Source organism: Labrus mixtus, unplaced genomic scaffold (assembly GCF_963584025.1).
Source record: "Labrus mixtus unplaced genomic scaffold, fLabMix1.1 SCAFFOLD_63, whole genome shotgun sequence".
NCBI classification, from domain to species: Eukaryota; Metazoa; Chordata; class Actinopteri; order Labriformes; family Labridae; genus Labrus; species Labrus mixtus.
In genome coordinates, this window is record NW_026870342.1 from 139,001 (window position 1) to 145,000 (window position 6,000).

Genomic DNA, 6,000 nt, shown 5'->3' on the forward strand with positions numbered 1-6,000 from the left:
TTATCCATTCTCTCATTCTCTCCCCGAATCCAAACTTCTCTAACACCTTCCCCATGAACCCGTGATCTACTCTGTCAAAAGCTTTATTTAAATCAATCCCTAGCCATATTCCCCCCTCCCCTTCCATATCCCTGACCGTCTGTTTTATTGAAATGATTGAGTCTGCTATGTCTCTGTTTGGTATACTGTATGATTGTGTTTGTTCTATGATTGTTCCTATTACCTCCCTGATTCTATTGGCTATTGTTTTCGCTATGATTTTGTAGTCTGTGTTGAGTAGGCTGATTGGTCTGTAGTTGTCCAGATTTTTATTGTCCCCCTTGTTTTTGTAAAAAATAGTAACCACCCCTTCCCCTAAACTTTTTGGTATATGTTTCACTTTTTCCATATATTTACTCAATTTGTTCACCAAGGGCACCAGCTGCTCTTTGAAAGCTTGGTAGAATTCCGCAGTTAGGCCATCGCTCCCAGGACTTTTGTTTTTGTTTAACCCCTCTAAAGCACTTCTGATTTCTCCCTCTGTAAACTCACAATCACACCACATTTTATCGTCCTCGCTTAGTTTTTTCTTTAAGGCACCCAAAGCTCTGTTCACACTCACGCTATCACACTCCTGTCTCGAAAACAGGCTTTCATAATAGCCCTTTACTATTTCTAAAATTCCCTTTTTATCTGTCACACTTTTACCTGCTTCATTTAATAATTCGTTTATTTCTGTTCTTTTTTGTTTTTGTTTTTCCAGACCTAAAAAAAAGGCTGTACTCCTCTCCCCCTCATACATATATTGTATTTTACTCCTAATGGCTGCACCCCTACTCTTTTTAAGTTCAATCACTCCCAACTGTTCTTTTAAATGTATGTATTTTTCGACATCTACATTATCTACACTGTCAAGCGATGCTATTTCCTCACTTAGTTGTTTTCTCAAATTCTCTTCCTTTCTATTTTCTCTCCACTTTTTCTCTTTACTATAATTGATACACTTTTTTTTAATTCTGACTTTTACGCTATCCCACCACACATTCATATCTTCACTCTCATTCCACTCATATCCCACATCATTCAACAATCTTTCCATACTTTTCACAAACATTCCATCATCCAGCAAGCTTGCATTAAAGCACCATATCCCTCCTTTACGTACATTCGTTTCTTTTCTAAACGTGATTTCTATTCCAGCGTGATCGCTCCACATATTAGTTTTATATTCAACTTCTTTAATCCACCTCACTACCTCGCATGTCACCAAAGCATAATCTATTCTAGATTGTTTTAATCTATTCAGTACAATTTGTCTCCTGGAGAACACCCTCTCCCATGGATGTAGCAATCTCCAAATATCAATGCATTGTTTCGTTATCATTATATCTTTAAGTGTCCCCCTGCTCACATCCCCCTTAAACACATTATTTTTTGACACATCGGTGGGTGTCATCGCCACATTAAAGTCACCGATTATTATACAATTCCTTTCCCACCATTTGCTTATTGCAATGAAGAATGTTTTCCTTTCTTTTTCTCCATTCGGTGCATATATATTTATGATTCTTATATTTTTCGTTTCATACACACAGTCTATTACTATTATTCTTCCTTCTTTGTCTCCATAAACCAAATTTACCCCTGTTACCCGACCCGTTTTGACTAAAACCGCCACTCCTCTCGCCCTCGACGTGCCATTGGAGCAGAAAATATGGCCCACAAAGTCTTTTTTTATGTCTTCCACCAGGGAATCATCCCACCTGGTCTCCTGCAGGCACAAAACGTCATTCTGCAAGGAAAGAATCGCATGTCTTTTTTCTTTGTTCCTTAGTCCATTCACGTTTATCGAAAATAAATTAAAGGCCATTATCATAAAAATAAAAACAAAAAAAACGGATTTACAGGGGTTATTGTCAGTCATTATTTGTCCTTACATTTCAATTTTTTCACCAACTTTTTTCGTTGTCCAAGACTTAGTCTTTTTTGCGCACTCGCCAGTTCACTCACATCCATTTCGCTGTCCGTTTCATTGGGACTGGTGCTTTTACCCGTATTATTTAGCGTGATTTTTCTCCCTCCCGCCTGTCCAACACCACTCTCAGGCATCTCCCTCCCCTCAGTGCTCATGCTTACCCCCGGGTCTTCTGCCACGTCCCTTCCGTCTCCTTTTTTCCCTCTCTCGCTCGTTTTTCGCTGCTTCTGTTGTCCTCCCTCTCCAGCCAGCTCCGGCGTCTCCAGCTCGCACTCTGACGCCCGTTCTCCTCCGCTCTCTCCGCTCTGCTCCATTTCTCCGTCACTGTTCTCGTCTTCTCTGATCTCCTTCCTGCTTGCTCCGATCACCTCCTTCTCCTCCGCCTCCTCCTCGTACACCTCCTCGGCCTCGTCTTCATCCTCGTACACATCCTCCACCTCGTTCTTGCTTTCCTCTCCGTTCACACACTCACATTCATTTTCTCTTTTTTTACAGTTTGTGCATTTTGTGCTGTTCGCGCTGCACTCTCGCGCAAAGTGTCCCTGCACCCCACAGTTGTGGCACATAAATTCTGGACACTCTCTCAGGATGTGTCCCGGCTGGATGCACATCCTGCACACTTTTTGTTGTCTATCATGTATTACTCTAAAGTATTCGTTCCCCATCACAGTGTTAAACTTTGTGGAGTAAGGGAGTGACTGTACCTGGTCATTAAATCTGACCCGGACAAACCTCGTTCCGTCAGCTATCATTGTTCCAGGCCACATTCTGCGTTTTATTGGTGATGTCGGTTTCACTCCCCATCCCGTCAGCTTCCAAACTATTTCTTCATCTGTGATATACGCTGGCAGGTTTAAAAAAGACACCACCAGCTCATCATTATTTAGTTCTCTCACCACGACTCTGGTCTCTCCGATTTTAAATCCATCCAGCAGCCTTTCCTTTCCTTTAATGTTGCTCACCGTCACCTCCAGTTTTTCAGGTCCCAGGGTTCTGCACGCCAGCAGGCCCCCACAGATCATTTTTATGTTGCTCATGACGTGATTTAGAGGAACTTTGTCTCCCACCATTTCAATGTTTAGTGTTAGTTTTCTCTCAAAAGACACTTTTGCTTCCTCTTTTTCTGCTCTCTCGCCACCTCTCCCATTCTCTGCATGCGGAGCAATCAGCCCGCCGCTCCTCTCTCTTCCTCTCTCTCCGTCATCCATTCCGTTCCCTGTTTCATTTGCCGTTTTCATCCGTCCTTTTTGTCCGTCGTTCTTCTCGTTGTCGTTTAATCCATTCCTTTGTTTCAGTGCCATGTTTGTTTGTTCACGTTGTTGTCCGTTCTCTTTTCCTTTTTCCATCTCTCCAGTCCGTGGTCCTGTCATCTTTGTGATCCGTCCGTGTGAGTTTGCTCGCGACATACGAGCAAACATTCACAAAAAAACAAAAATTCTTCACAAAATTGTGGAAAAAAAACAGGAAAAAAAGGTGAAAAGAAAAACGATCCCCCTAACAGTCAGTGACTGCTGGGGGACATTCACTCACAATCTGAGGTATTTAAATAAATCCAAAACGCATCCAAAAAAGAAACAAATTAGTCCAGCTGTCCTGCTCAGTACTGACACGTCAGCTCTCCTTCAGCACCACACAAACTCTGACAGCAAAAGGGGCGTGTTCAGGGTGGTATGGCCGTAAGCTGTTATTGTGTGCAGAAAGGGGCCTTTTAAAGATGTCATGCCCTTGATTCTGGCTGAATTTTTGGACATGTGAATATGTCTCTATATGATAAAAAAAAAACATATGATCAAAAAAATGAAAAAGCTTACAGCACCTGGTATTCCCAGGCGGTCTCCCATCCAAGTACTAAACAGGCCCTACCCTGCTTAGCTTCCGAGATCGGACGAGATCAGGAGTGTTAAGGGTGGTATGGCCATAAGCCATTATTGTGTGCAGACAGGGGCCTTTTAAAGATGTCATGCCCTTGATTCTGGCTGAATTTTTGGACATGTGAATATGTCTCTATATGATAAAAAAAAACATATGATCAAAAAAATGAAAACGCTTACAGCACCTGGTATTCCCAGGCGGTCTCCCATCCAAGTACTAACCAGGCCTGACCTTGCTTAGCTTCCGAGATCGGGCGTGTTCAGGGTGGTATGGCCGTAAGCCATTATTGTGTGCAGACAGGGGCCTTTTAAAGATGTCATGCCCTTGATTCTGGCTGAATTTTTGGACATGTGAATATGTCTCTATATGATAAAAAAAAACATATGATCAAAAAAATGAAAAAGCTTACAGCACCTGGTATTCCCAGGCGGTCTCCCATCCAAGTACTAACCAGGCCCGACCCTGCTTAGCTTCCGAGATCGGACGAGTTCAGGGTGGTATGGCCATAAGCCATTATTGTGTGCAGAAAGGGGCCTTTTAAAGATGTCATGCCCTTGATTCTGGCTGAATTTTTGGACATGTGAATATGTCTCTATATGAAAAAAAAAAAACATATGATCAAAAAAATGAAAAAGCTTATAGCACCTGGTATTCCCAGGCGGTCTCCCATCCAAGTACTAACCAGGCCCGACCCTGCTTAGCTTCCGAGATCGGACGAGATCGGGCATGTTCAGGGTGGTATGGCCATAAGTCATTATTGTGTGAAGAAAGGGGCCTTTTAAAGATGTCATGCCCTTGATTCTGGCTGAATTTTTGGACATGTGAATATGTCTCTATATGAAAAAAAAAAACCATATGATCAAAAAAATGAAAAAGCTTACAGCACCTGGTATTCCCAGGCGGTCTCCCATCCAAGTACTAACCAGGCCTGACCTTGCTTAGCTTCCGAGATCGGGCGTGTTCAGGGTTGTATGGCCGTAAGCCATTATTGTGTGCAGACAGGGGCCTTTTAAAGATGTCATGCCCTTGATTCTGGCTGAATTTTTGGACATGTGAATATGTCTCTATATGATAAAAAAAACATATGATCAAAAAAAATTAAAAAGCTTATAGCACCTGGTATTCCCAGGCGGTCTCCCATCCAAGTACTAACCAGGCCCGACCCTGCTTAGCTTCTGAGATCGGGCGTGTTCAGGGTGGTTTGGCCGTAAGCCATTATTGTATGCAGAAAGGCGCCTTTTAAAGATGTCATGCCCTTGATTCTGGCTGAATTTTTGGACATGTGAATATGTCTCTATATGATAAAAAAAAAACATATGATCAAAAAAATGAAAAAACTTACAGCACCTGGTATTCCCAGGCGGTCTCCCATCCAAGTACTAACCAGGCCCTACCCGGCTTAGCTTCCGAGATCGGACGAGATCAGGCGTGTTCAGGGTGGTATGGCTGTAAGCCATTATTGTGTGCAGAGAGGGGCCTTTTAAAGATGTCATGCCCTTGATTCTGGCTGAATTTTTGGACATGTGAATATGTCTCTATATGATAAAAAAAACATATGATCAAAAAAAATGAAAAAGCTTACAGCACTTGGTATTCCCAGGATGTCTCCCATCCAAGTACTAACCAGGCCCGACCCTGCTTAGCTTCCGAGATCAGACGAGATCGGGCGTGTTCAGGGTGGTATGGTCGTAAGCCATTATTGTGTGCAGAAAGGGGCCTTTTAAAGATGTCATGCCCTTGATTCTGGCTGAATTTTTGGACATGTGAATATGTCTCTATATGATAAAAAAAAACATATGATCAAACAAAATGAAAAAGCTTACAGCACCTGGTATTCCCAGGCGGTCTCCCATCCAAGTACTAACCAGACCCGACCCTGCTTAGCTTCTGAGATCAGACGAGATTGGGCATGTTCAGGGTGGCATGGCCGTAAGCCATTATTGTGTGCAGAAAGGGGCCTTTTAAAGATGTCATGCCCTTGATTCTGGCTGAATTTTTGGACATGTGAATATGTCTCTATATGATAAAAAAAAATATATGATCAAAAAAATGAAAAAGCTTACAGCACCTGGTATTCCCAGGCGGTCTCCCATCCAAGTACTAACCAGGCCCGACCCTGCATAGCTTCCGAGATCGGACGAGATCGGGCGTGTTCAGGGTGGTATGGCCGTAAG

The 6,000-nt window shown here is 42.8% G+C and overlaps 6 non-coding genes and 4 pseudogenes across 6 annotated transcripts in view; all 10 read right to left on the reverse strand.

Annotated features, from left to right (window-relative positions):
• Window positions 1-3,758: 3,758 nt before the first annotated feature.
• On the reverse strand, window positions 3,759-3,877 carry LOC132970092 (5S ribosomal RNA). Its single transcript, XR_009671955.1, has one exon. It is a non-coding gene; the product is annotated as a 5S ribosomal RNA (ribosomal RNA).
• A 121-nt stretch (window positions 3,878-3,998) lies between these two features.
• Window positions 3,999-4,107, reverse strand: LOC132969720 (5S ribosomal RNA; annotated as a pseudogene).
• A 121-nt stretch (window positions 4,108-4,228) lies between these two features.
• On the reverse strand, window positions 4,229-4,337 carry LOC132970411 (5S ribosomal RNA; annotated as a pseudogene).
• A 122-nt stretch (window positions 4,338-4,459) lies between these two features.
• On the reverse strand, window positions 4,460-4,578 carry LOC132970041 (5S ribosomal RNA). The gene has a single exon (XR_009671906.1). It is a non-coding gene; the product is annotated as a 5S ribosomal RNA (ribosomal RNA).
• A 122-nt stretch (window positions 4,579-4,700) lies between these two features.
• On the reverse strand, window positions 4,701-4,809 carry LOC132969713 (5S ribosomal RNA; annotated as a pseudogene).
• A 121-nt stretch (window positions 4,810-4,930) lies between these two features.
• LOC132969738 (5S ribosomal RNA) lies at window positions 4,931-5,039 on the reverse strand (annotated as a pseudogene).
• A 122-nt stretch (window positions 5,040-5,161) lies between these two features.
• Window positions 5,162-5,280, reverse strand: LOC132970096 (5S ribosomal RNA). The gene has a single exon (XR_009671958.1). It is a non-coding gene; the product is annotated as a 5S ribosomal RNA (ribosomal RNA).
• A 121-nt stretch (window positions 5,281-5,401) lies between these two features.
• LOC132970252 (5S ribosomal RNA) lies at window positions 5,402-5,520 on the reverse strand. Its single transcript, XR_009672110.1, has one exon. It is a non-coding gene; the product is annotated as a 5S ribosomal RNA (ribosomal RNA).
• Window positions 5,521-5,642: 122 nt separating this feature from the next.
• On the reverse strand, window positions 5,643-5,761 carry LOC132970328 (5S ribosomal RNA). Its single transcript, XR_009672178.1, has one exon. It is a non-coding gene; the product is annotated as a 5S ribosomal RNA (ribosomal RNA).
• A 121-nt stretch (window positions 5,762-5,882) lies between these two features.
• Window positions 5,883-6,000, reverse strand: part of LOC132969990 (5S ribosomal RNA) — a 119-nt gene continuing 1 nt past the window's right edge. Inside the window, exon 1 of the ribosomal RNA XR_009671857.1 lies at window positions 5,883-6,000. This exon is cut by the window's right edge and continues 1 nt beyond it. This is a non-coding gene — a ribosomal RNA (5S ribosomal RNA).